The 12,922-nt window shown below is 44.0% G+C and overlaps 1 protein-coding gene across 1 annotated transcript in view; it reads right to left on the bottom strand.

The window, feature by feature from the left end:
- The window catches only part of LOC120055896 (coiled-coil domain-containing protein 102A), a 70,290-nt gene extending 60,308 nt beyond the window's left edge, over positions 1–9,982 (bottom strand). Inside the window, exon 1 of the mRNA XM_039003939.1 lies at positions 9,863–9,982. The gene's annotated coding sequence lies outside the window, so the exon portion shown is untranslated. The remainder of the gene's footprint in view (positions 1–9,862) is intronic.
- Positions 9,983–12,922: the final 2,940 nt, after the last annotated feature.

Raw genomic sequence — 12,922 nt, 5'->3', positions numbered from 1 at the left:
GAATCCTGCTGCTCCTCTCTGCAGGGCCTGTCAGCTCAGTGAGGAGTCCTGCTGTTTCAATCAGAGGAAAACACCACCAGTCCACCACACCCTCCCATCTGTCCCCCTGCCTCTCAGCTCCCCTTCCCTTAATCATTCCTGTCCCCAAAACAGCATTTATTTTCCATTCAAATAGTATCGATAAACATGCCACCACAATCAGGAATCATTTGTAATAAGAACAATTTCAGCTTGCACGGTTTAATAAGAATTGGAAATGTACCACCTCACATGTTGGGAACGATTACATAAAAGCCCCAACTCACTCCATGGAGCAGACAATATTATTAGTCATGGGAGGACTTGACCTCCCCGGATGGGTCTCAGTGTTCCTTCACTCTCAGTGTTCCTTCACTCTCAGTGTTCCTTCACTCTCAGTGTTTCTTCACTCTCAGTGTTCCTTCACTCTCAGTGTAAAGTGTGCTCATGAACACATCAGCCAAGTGGATGAGTGTACGAGCTGCCTCTAAACAGCCATTGTTTACACACAACTTAAAGGTTAAGTCAATCAATTGTTTAGGCAGACAGGTGTCAAGGAGAGCAAGGGAGAGCGGGCGAGAGAAAGAGCGATAGAGACTCTCAGTTAGTTCGCTTAACTCGCGGCAAGTGTTAAAAGGAGTAAGGGAAAAAATCCAATGGGATGGTAAATACTGTGGCTGTAACATCAAGCAGGCACCTGGCTATGCTTTGCCGCTAAGTGCAATACGCCCAAACCCTCACCACAGGATTGAGTCCACACTAGTTCTATAACACAGTGGGGTGGGGTAAAAGAAGTCCATCACTAACGCTGGGGTGGGGACAGATCCTCAGTCCAGCTAATAGTAGGTGTTAAATTGCAGTAAAAGGATACAGGCTGTGCTGTTGAGTATGATTAAAGCACCTTCAAATCAAATTTCATTGGTCACATACAGGCGTTTAGCAGATGTTATTGCAGGTGTAGCAAAATGCTTGTGCTTCTAGTTCCGACAGTGCAGCAGTATGAAACAAGTAAGACCTAACAATTTCACAACATATACCCAATACACACAAATCTAAGTAAGGAATGGAATTAAGAATATATAAATATATGGACGAGCAATGTCAGAGCAGCATAGACTAAGATACAGTAGAATAGTATAGAATACAGTATATACTGTACATATGAGATGAGTAATGCAAGATATGTAAACATTATTAAAGTGACTAGTGTTCCATTTATTAAAGTGGCCAATGATTTCAAGTCTGTGTATATAGGCAGTAGTTTCTCTGTGCTAGTGATGGCTATTTAACAGTCTGATGGCCTTGAGATAGAAGCTGTTTTCAGTCTCTCGGTCCCAGCTTTGAGGCACCTATACTGATGCCTTCTGGATGAAAGCAGGGTGAACAGGCAGTGGCTCGGGTGGTTGTTGACCTTGATGATCTTTTTGGCCTTCCTGTGACATCAGCTGCTGTAGGTGTCCTGGAGGGCAGGTAGTTTGCCCCCAGTAATGGGTTATGCAGACCGCACCACCCTTCTGGAGAGCCTTGCGGTTGTGGGCGGTGCAGTTGCCGTACCAGGAGGTAATACAGCCTGACAGGATGCTCTCAATTGTGCATCTGTAAAAGTTTGTGAGGGTTTTAGGTGACAAGCCAAATTTCTTCAGCCTCCTGAGGTTGAAGAGACTCTGTTGTGGGTGGACCATTTCAGCTTGTCAGTGATGTGTATGCCGAGGAACTTAAAACTGTCCACCTTCTCCACTGCTGTCCCGTCGATGTGGATGGGGGGATGCTCCCTCTGCTGTTTCCTGAAGTCCACGATCATCTCCTTTGTTTTGTTAATGTTGAGTGAGAGGTTATTTTCCTAGCACCACACTCCCAGAGCCCTCACCTCCTCCCTGCAGGTTGTCTTGTCGTTGTTGTTGTGTTAGTGTCTGCAAACTTGATGATTGAGTTGGAGGCGTGCTTGGCCATGCAGTCATGGGGGAACAGGGAGTACAGGAGGGGGCTGAGTATGCACCCTTGTGGGGCCCCAGTGTTGAGGATCAGCGAAGTGGAGGTGTTGTTTCCTACCTTCACCACCTGGGGGCGGCCCGTCAGGAAGTCCAGGACCCAATTGCACAGGGCAGGGTTCAGACCCAGGGAGAGATAAGGAGATAGGGAGAGATTGAATATGTCTGTAAACACACCAGCCAGCCGTTCTGCGCATGATCTGAGAACGCGGCTAGGGATGCCGTCTGGGCCGGCAGCCTTGCGAGGGTTAACACGTTTAAATGTCTTACTCACGTCAGCCACGGAGAAGGAAAGCCCACATTCCTTGGTAGCGGGCCGCGTTGGTGACACTGTGTTATCCTCAAAGCGGGCAAAGAACGTGTTAAGCTTGTCCGGAAGCAAGACGTCGGTATCCGCGACGTGGCTGGTTTTCTTTTTGTAGTCCGTGATTGTCTGTAGACACTGCCACATACGTCTGAGCTGTTGAATTGCGACACCCCTTTTTTTTTAAGTGTTACTTGTTCTTACTTTTCATCAAATAGAGGGTCCTATTCCTGACAGGGGGCCCAACCCTGTTAGCCGGGCATCATGGGTAAGTGGTGGCGGCTGTAAGGCAGAAGTAATTGAGCATTAAAGCTCTCTAAATCTGTCTGCACATGGGCGGACGGACAGAAACTACAGGATCAGACATTATGATAGGCTCTCCCAGAAGGAATGGTTTTACTGTGACGCCAACTGCCAAGACAGGGAAACAGAACACCTCCAGGAAGCTCAACAGAGGCTGGCTGACCAACGTTATTGTCTGAGACTCACATGTTGTCCCAGTTGGTGGCGGATGTGTTGGCAGTCCCCCACATCACAACAAAGTCCATTCAGTCAGTGTGGTCAGACTACCTGTGGGTATTTCTGTGTAACTGGCTTTGAGATCAACCACTGCTGCACAGCAATCGGATGAGGCTTCAGAGACCTTCATGTGAGGAACATAGGAACATAGTCCTCCCTCACATCACTATGAAAGGCCGAACTGACGCCAGCCCAAAATAAATCCCTCTCATGGTCTTCTCATCAACACACACAGAGGAAACAGGACGACAATAAAAGAAGGCATACCAGCATTTATGAGCTCATATTATAGCAATCGTTTTTGGCTCCGTTGGCGCCAAATTTTGTCTGGTCAAGGCTGATGGCAGACTTGGTCTCCACCAATGAAAAGTTAAAGAGAGGAATTAAATTTCAATAAATTATCCATAAACACAGACTGCCTATGACTTGTTTTTCATCAGTGCTTTTATTACACACATGTACCACCATTTGGTTTGCATGACACACTTGTGTCTTTAATACACACCAAACACACTCATAAATACACAGCGCCCAATGGAATCTGGGCTGCATAACATTAGGGAGAGCAGAGCTAGGTTCTTTAATGTAGCCGAGGCCTGGTCCTCCTCACCATTCGTTCCACTGACGGACCAAACCAGGTCTGATGTCTGCGCTCTGTGGACGTAAATAGGGGCCTCTTTCTCTAATAATGAAGCGCATAGCATGCCACAGTCCCTCTCAACCTAAAGCCACTAGCAGCTGCTTCTGGTGCATCTGGCAGACTGCTTAGAGAGGCACAGACCGTCCAATGTTGTCAGTCCGTTTGTCCCACCCAAAAGGCCACAGGGTGACTTACGGTCACTCCCTGGAGAGAGAGCAGCCAAACTTGTTTCCAGGTTGGAAGGAGAGGGAAGAGAAGAGGGGGTTTGTCAGTGGTGGTCAGTCAATTCCCCAACTATGCTGTCTCCTCCACCCAAATCTCCTTCCTGTGGTCTCTGGACAACAACATAACAATCTCTGAAAACAACGTTAAAGTCACTCTCTCACAACACACACTCGGGGTAAAGAAGCTGGAGTTAAACAGAAGGTTGCTTTAACGGCAGCAACCACAGCAAGATTGCCCGATAGTGATGCTCCATTGACAGACCTGAACAAAAGCATTCCATGCCTTGCTCAAATGTAACATTACTGCCAAACAGTAATTACAATGTCTTATATAAAGCTAAAGTTAGACATTCTGTCAGATTCACATGGAAAGACTTGCAGGCAGAACTGAGTTCACATCAATAGCCACTGAATCAGAGCGTTTTGTAAACTGGTGTGATGCTCTATTCTTTTTCATGCTTAAACTCGAAAAGGAGCAATATTGAGACAATCCACTACTGTCTGTAGCAGCTGATGCTATGTCATCAAAACGTTCACAGGAGCCATGTGCCCCTGAGCCCATATGCATGGCAAGCAAGGTCATTCTTCCACTTTGTTCCAGTGAAATATGCAGTCCGAGTGTGTCTTGGGGGATTTGGGATCTGCAAAAAACACACTTCCAATTCACACATGCGTATAATACACACTTGTACATGTGTGAAATAGGACAAATATATTACTATGCAAAGGCCAGCAAATTCCTCCTAGATCCTCACATCGTTGATACAGAGCCTTTTCTTCCCTCCGTTCTCCCAGGTTTGGCCCTAGCTACAGAATGACAAGGCCAAACAAGTGTTGAGAAGGCGCTTTTATTCTGTTCAAGACACCCAATTAAGATGGCAGGTTACAGGAGAGAGAGAGAGAGAGAGAGAGAGAGAGAGAGAGAGAGAGAGAGAGAGGCAGACAGGCAGGCAGGCAGACAGACAGAGAGAGGCAGAGAGAGAGACAGCCAGAGAGAGAGACAGGCAGAGAGTGAGACAGGCAGAGACAGGCAGACAGGCAAAGAGAGAGACAGAGAGCAACAAAGAGAGACAGAAAAAGGGAGAGAAAGACAGAGAAAGAAAGACAGACAGACAGACAGAGAGAAAGACAGACAGACAGACAGACAGACAGACAGACAGACAAACAGACAGACAGACAGACAGACAGACAGACAGACAGACAGACAGACAGACAGACAGACAGACAGACAGACAGACAGACAGACAGACAGACAGACAGACAGACAGACAGACAGACAGACAGAGAGAAAGACAGACGGAGAGAGAAAGACAGACGGAGAGAGAAAGACAGAGAGAGAGAGAGAAAGACAGAGAGAGAGAGAAAGACAGAGAATGAAAGACAGGCAGAGAGAGAGAGACAGAGAGAGACAGAGAGAGACGCGAACACTAAATCAATATCTGGCTTATCACAGCTCCTCATCAGAGCCACAAGTCTCAATCTGACAGACAGCAAGGGTAAACAGCTCACCAACCTAGCTGCTCATAGCATGGACAGACGCGACTGACTGGACAGCCAAAAGCAAATTACACAAACCAACCCTAACTGTCTCAAGATCTCAAGTAAAATAGTGATGGATGCTGGTTATTGATATGATCCTCTACATACAAGATAATATCTAAATCTGTGAGACTGTGCCATACTGAACACTATGCAGATCTCTGCATGTCAGCCATATCATTCTTTATCACAGTGGTGTGTCACAAGTTAGCTCTGCAGAAGGCTAATAATTCAATTGAGCGATTAAGACACCATCAAGCAAACAAAAACTGTCTCTTATCTCTTAACCTTTTCAAGTGTGAGTTCCAAATATCTCTAACGGTCGCCCCCAGCATGAGTTTCTTTACGCGCGAGATGTCAGAATACACTCACTGTTCCAAAATGTGATTGTTTACGCAACCGGACAGTTAACCCGCGCTGCCCTCAAACCCCGGCACACGCCGGCTGCTAATTATATATAGGCTATGTTTCAACTTGTCAATTTCTAATTATTTTCTAAAAAGTTTTATTTTCTAACAACAGTTTGAATTGAGGTGTGTTCCGCCTCCTCATTCATTCACATAGAAGTAGCCCACTTCACTGTTGCAGACAATTTATGTTTGAGGCTTTACAGCTATACAAACTTCTCTCTTTGAAGAGAGCCCAAGCACTTTCCCCAGTGTTTCCACAGATCAAGTATGCAGACATTTGCACAGTCTTGCACAAACTTTTTCCCCCTGGCACATTTTCTGGCTGTCACTCGCATTGCCTTTATTGTTGTTTTCCTTACAAATAACTTTGGACATGTGTGCGTTCCTATCAAAGTAAGTGCCTTATTTTCTATATATCATGTTATAGTTTCTACTGTAGCATACCGTATGTATGGAGCATAATGTATTTACTGTGTTATTCACATGTTTTCAAGTGCTGGTGACAAATCATGCATTCAGATTTTTGCATAGATTGTAATGAACACGTATGTAAAGTACTTTTTTGAAGGTTATACTGATTATGATCAGCTTATGCTAAGCTATTTGCCAGCTATGTGTGGTGCCATTTTTCTTGACATTATACAATGCATTTTGGGGGTCACGTCTGTCAGACCAAAGATGTTATAACAAAATGAGGTGAAGGGATAGTTCACTCATCTTTCGAGTAAACTTCCGGGAGTGAATGAAGGGAAGTGAATGATAGTAGACGACACACCCCCTTCAACATGCATACTGCAAACAGACCAAACTCATCTTGTCTCCTCTTCCTATCTTTGGTTGACACGAAAAAAACTAATATGGCGCCGCGCACAAACTACCCATCGGCGGATTACTTTCGATTTTTCAAACGTTTTTTACTCAATTATTTTGATCAATGGTGAGCTCGCCCGTGATGTGATGAATTGTAAATAGTATTTGCTATTAGCTTATTCCTATTATGGTTTCCGTCAGCCGAATGTCAGCTAAATATGACCGATTGTGTTCTGTAAATGTCTGAACATTACATCCAAAAATAAACTGGTCACATTCAGGACATAATGTTGTAACGACTGTGTTTATGCCAAATGTTTCCGTGAAAAAACAGTGTGGCCAGCTCAAACGCTGACTGTTGCGTCAATCGAAACTGGACATTCTAAATAACCGTTCTAATCACACCGGTTTGAGCGTACGCTGCAGGGACCACTTTAGAATTTTCACACCCGTGTGTTGGTAAGTGTCAAAGCGTTAATGAGCTTCTGGATCAGTCATTAAGCCAAGCCTCAGACTGTATATCCATCCTAAGACTGATGATATGACAATAAGCATGGTCATGGGGCTGAGACAGCACTGCAATAGGAGCTTCTAGACATCAATCGGTCATAGGGTCTCTGTCCCTGACCATGAACTTACCAGCCCAGAGCTGATAGAGGAAATGGCTCCTGTAATAACAGTCATTACTTATTACACCCAGTGCCACAGAGTTCTACTGACGTCAGCTCTGATTGGTCACTTGTTTTTCTTCTGGACACGTCTTCCAGTCGGGAATAAACAGCAATATTTATGGATCTCCTGTTGACAGCAACTTGACTTCAAAGCCCAAAGACATGTCAGTCAAATAACTGGATTAGAGAGAGGTAGGTTAGAGGGGGGAGCGAGAGAGCGCGAGAGAGAGCAAAGGGAATAGAGAAGGGGTTTTGAGGGGAGAGCAAACACTATGAGAGGGTAAAGAGCTGGGTGTGGAGGAATGGAATGCATTTAGCGAGGATGATTGTAGGTACACTGTCAATTTGGCATGCAGGCTACATACCAATTGCTCTTGATTGCACCAAAATAAACACAATATAACCTCCAGTATTTATCCTGGACATTCACTAAAAGAGTAGCCATGCTACACTTAACCACCAGTACTCTATGAGCCATTGTTATAGTCTGACATTGTTTATGTAAGTGTTGAGATGGGTGGAGAGGTATTGGAGGATGTTGATATTCCACACAGGACGTAAGACATATTTTCAAAGCCAAAGGCATAGTCTACTCTACATATAGCGTAGAGTCTTTGGGTTTTCAGAAAAGCGGTACATCAATCCTGTGTAGTTATTGTTATTACGCACACACACACAGAGACAGATTCAGAATGTCAGTTCACAGACACACAGCGTGCTGCATGTGGCAGGCAAGCAGATGGGGCTCTGCCATCCTACAAATGTGGTGTTGCCGTGACAACCACACACGGTGGAGTTGTCCATCTGCGTGTGTGTATGTGTGTGTGAGAAGAAACCCACTCGAGATGTGAATTATCTCAGTATTTGGGTCTGTCTGTTTAGCTGACCCAAGCATCACGTAGCCATTAAGTAGCTTACCAAAGCAAGCCCAGTTAGTGTTCGGACATTCATTCAGGGGGTTATGTGCCTGAATGTGGGGAGTAAGGTTGTAAAGAAAAGATCAGTTGGACTCATCCCCATCATCCTCATTCTTGTCATCTTTATCAACAGTCATCCAGTAGGTAGGCAGACTATCGTAGGCTAAACAGGGACATCACTGGGGTGGACTACAGCCAGAGTGGCCACGGTTTCAGTGAGCATGTCTCACTCAGCCCCAAGCCTGGTTAGTCAAGACCGGAGCATTGAGAAAAGAAGCGGAATAAAGGGGACAAGAGGCCTCAAGATTATTTTGAAAAAAGGTGGAGGTGGAGAAAGGGGAACATGGTGAGAGGTATAGGGCCGGCTGTCCTATGAATCCATTTTCACTTTTCAGCAAGACATAATTATTTAACCGCTCTCTATTGTAACTATTTTAAAAATGGAAACCAATATGCAAAGATGACAACCTACCATTATAATTTAGAATGGTGGGATTTATGGTGGAAGAATATTTGCTGCGGCCTTGGAGTTGCTATTACAAGTGTGGAAAATGTGAGAGTGACCTGGGCTTAATGAAACTTGTCTGACCTCACATTAACACTGTTTTGAAGTGGATGACCGAGGGTGTTTTTTATAAAAGCTGGGTGTAAAGGCAGATGGCACAGACCTAGACCCAGCCTGGAGGAAAAAATATGATGTTTTTAAAAACCCAAAGGCTATGTCTATTCAATCAAAACCGCTCGGTATGTTTGTGAAGGGGTGAAGAGACGAGGGAATGACAGCTGAGCTGGATGAACGAGAGAGGATAGAAAGAGGAATAGAGTTCACTTGAAAACAAACCATAATAAGCATGTCCCCGTTCATTCAATGTCACTTTCACAGTATTATCGAAAATATAACAAAAACATGTAATGCAGTACCCTAAAATACGATTTTACAGAATAGTAGGCTACAGAGCTGGCATCATCTTCTGGGAAACACCCATTCATTACAAACAAAAACAACTAAAAAGAAGGGAGAAGTTGCATGCAAGCCGTGTAACAATGGAATTTTCAACAAAGTAGGCCTAGACAAATTTATATTTAGAAAAAGATCATGCAAAGATTTCCAGTCCTGTAGAACTAACTAACTTCCATGCTGATGTTAACACAGTAGAGTTAGTGCTGCGACAACAATGATGGCACAATACTTTCAGCAGATGGATTCACCAAGAATGATGCCACTGAATGTCAAAAATGTGTCATTCCACTAACCTATATTATTCAGCGGTCTCGTTCAACAGTCCTCTAAACTTGTCGTAGCAAATACTGTAGTGTACTGATTGTTTCTTCAATAAGAGGTACAGTATCAATCACAACTTTGTTGTGAGATTGTAACACACGCGCCTCGTTAAAAACGAGTTATAAGTGCGTCATTGCAGTTCAATAAGCAAGGCCATTTCACAGGGGAAATTACGGTCAATTTAAACAGAGAATAATTCACCCCTGACAGCTACAATACTAATAGCAAGCTAGGTGGAGTGACGAAAAAATGATTCCATTATATCAACTTCATGGTGTGGTGATTCTGTAGTAAAAGCGAGCAACAATGTATAAACATTGTCAAGTTAGTCAACATACAGACAGACGTCTGTATTATATTTATTCACGAATGTTGAATAATGTCCATGCACACACAAGGACAGAAAGGGATCAGACTGGGCTTTCCTGCATGGAATTCGACCGTGTTGTCTGTCATTTGACACCCCACAGCAAGCAAGCTGTGGCTTTCAAGTGAAACTAGCTGTCCACAGCAGAATAAAAAATACATATATGCACATACCTTTATGATGGCACAATTCCAGCTTATTCTAAATGCCACTTGATGCGATATGTGCTGGGTAGAAGTCGCTATTCTCTCTTCGATAGTCTTCACGTCATTCTTCCTACAGGAATTTTTCCTTGGGAATTGGAGGTTCGTTAGCGGAGTGGGGAAGCGAAAAGGGTGGGACTTGGAGATGAGGGCGGTGCCAAACACGGGCTCTTTGAAACCATCCATCTAGCCTACTGACAGCTTGAGAAGTTGCTGAAAAGGCCAATCGAATTGTGCATTCACACTTTGATTGGGCATAAATCACAAACGTGTGCAAAGGTTGTAAACCGTTTAATTCCGTCCTTTTTCATTAGCAGAGTAACTGTATCACTCACATTTTGCAACATTGTACTCATGAGTCAGGGATACTTTGTTACACTGTCAGGGAGATAAGAGACAATAAGTAAGGACATAATGCAGCCAACTGTGAATATCTGTAGCCTACCTCTTGAAGTATGGGAAGAATAGCCTTGATTATATAATCATATCCATGGTTAAATAAACAGCCAATGTAACTGTAACACGTTTCACTGAATTCCAAATGTCTATTACATATCAAAGAAAACAATGCAGATTAAATGTGTTTTTCTTTAAAAAAAAATTTAAGGAAGAGGATCCAAGCTTTCTCGCTTTATGTAGGCTACAACTTCACAGAGCAAAACCTCTATGGCGTGTGTGCTTTCTCACCAGTAATTGGTTTTTCAGTGCGTTACATCAGCTGCACTGTTGGAACTCAAACATCTTCCTTTGATAAATGATGTACGTGATCTCCGTTCTCCAGAACATTTGTGGCAAACACATGAAGTGATGCTAACATTTCGACACATTATGCACTCTCTCAATGGATGTAACATATATCTCTACCAAACTGTTAGATCTTAAATTACCCCAAAAATTGGGCGTATCCATTGAGATAACACTTACCAGGGTGCTAAATCCACACAAAAAATGCTTCAGTTGATTGATGATGGCAGGCGTGGATTACTCTGTGCACAAACTCTGCAGTACAGAGACAGGGCCTGGTGCCAAAGTAACTCTCTCTCCCTAGTCTATCATTGTCTGTGGGAGCCTGTCCATCAGTGTGGAGTGGTCTGCACCCCCTCCCAGGGAGACAGAGAGAGGGTAAATGAAACCAGAGGGACTGAGGAGAGACTATGAAACCCCTGCCGGAAAAGTATTGTATCAATTTAAGAGGAGTGTTTAATATTTCGCAGAAATCTATTCCATGAGTAATGCAAAGAGGATACTAGCCTCTATTACACTATACTAGAATATTAGCGTGTTCCTGGTTGGGTCAAGTGGTCAGGAAAAACACCTGACTCTACCTATAAGGTGTGATATTGAGCGTACCTGGGGTTAGAGGTCAAGGACGAGGTGAGAATGTAAGTGACGGAAAGAGGCACACCCTTTCAAATCAACGATTTCATTTTGTTATGTATAATCCTGTCTAACTGTTATCTGTTATAACAATTGCAGCTTTTCTTCACCCTGTGGGGGAAGAGGGGGTGGCGAATAATGCTTCAGAGACGGGTTCAACAATATGGAGGCCAAAGACAGAATGACATGTGCACTGTAGTGGGCACTCTGACTGCACTGCTCTCTCACAGCACTCTCTCCCATGTTCCCTAGGGAGCCGAGCAGCCCCCCCACACAGGCCCTCTCAGGATAACTGGTAATAGCTGATAATGAGGTCACTTCCTTTGGGGTTTCCTCTCAGACACAACACAGCCAGGTGACTCACATATCTGTGGTCTGGGTGGGGGGACTGAGGTTTTGAATTTGAGATGGTATGGGCAAGGGGAAACACATTGTTCAAAACTCTGAAACTAGGACACTGATAGAAATTATGAAAGGGGGAGTGCCTCCTTTTTCTAACCCATTTTTACTACTGGTTCGCGTTGCTACTCAATTTACCTACGTTTTGTTTGCCTGGCTGATTTTCGGTTTTTTTCAAGTCTCGGCTGGACTGTACAGGAAGTATGTGCATTATTAATTTACATCAGCAACATGTAAAACATAACAGGACATACAATTGCTCTGTCACTTCTATTCAGTCATCAGCTTTGAACCAGGGACGGGAGAAGACCATCCACACAAATCAAGCAGGGGATTCTTCAGGCAGAGAGCCTAGTATACCCCGTGAACAGCAAGAAAGGAAGAACCCTGTGAACAGCAAGATAGGACGAAAGAGTCTTTCTTGTTCTCCCCTGCCTACCGCGGCACAGCCAGCAGCTCTCTCAGATGTTTGGGAAAACGCATGTAATACAATCGCACTTTCAGTCGAGCACATCAGCACGGGCCTAGTTCATACAGTGTGGAGCAGGATGGGGCTAGGCGGAGAGGGAGGGAAGGGTAAATGGGGCCAGGGGTTTTTCCTCCTGTTCTTCTCCAGTCCAGCAGCTAGTCTCTGGGGCTCGCTGTGCTGAAAGATCAGCATGTCTTCTGTATATCTGGTTCATAAAAGAAGTCATACAAACCACAGGAGGAGTCATCATCACGTGTACATGAGTGAATATTCCACCCACACTCTTACTTACTCAAACATATCAAATCAAATGTTGTTTGTCACATGCTCAGGTGTAGACCTTACGGTGAAATGCTTACTTACAAGCCCTTAACCAACAATGCAGATCAAGAAATAGAGTTAATAAAATATTTACTAAATAAACTAAAGTTTTTTAAAAAAGAGAGAAAAGTACATAACATTAACAGGGCTATATACAGGGGTAACCGTACCAAGCCAATGTGCGGGGGTACAGGTTGTCGAGGTAATTTGTAAAGTGACTATGCATAGATAACAAACAGCTAGTAGCTGTTAATGTAAATAGTCTGGATGGCCATTTGATTCGTTTAGCTGTTCAGCAATCGTATGGCTTGAAAAACATACACACAGAGTACACACACACAAACAAGCACACACAAAGCAATGCAAAAAGGCATGCACAGATCGCTTCCAAAGAAAACAAATGAATGCTACTTCACATTGTGGAGCCCTGGAGTAGGTTTTCAAAGCCAGGAAACTTTCACTGA

This window comes from Salvelinus namaycush, chromosome 1, assembly GCF_016432855.1.
Source record: "Salvelinus namaycush isolate Seneca chromosome 1, SaNama_1.0, whole genome shotgun sequence".
Classification (NCBI taxonomy): Eukaryota; Metazoa; Chordata; class Actinopteri; order Salmoniformes; family Salmonidae; genus Salvelinus; species Salvelinus namaycush.
This window is presented reverse-complemented; position numbering and strand designations above follow the sequence as displayed.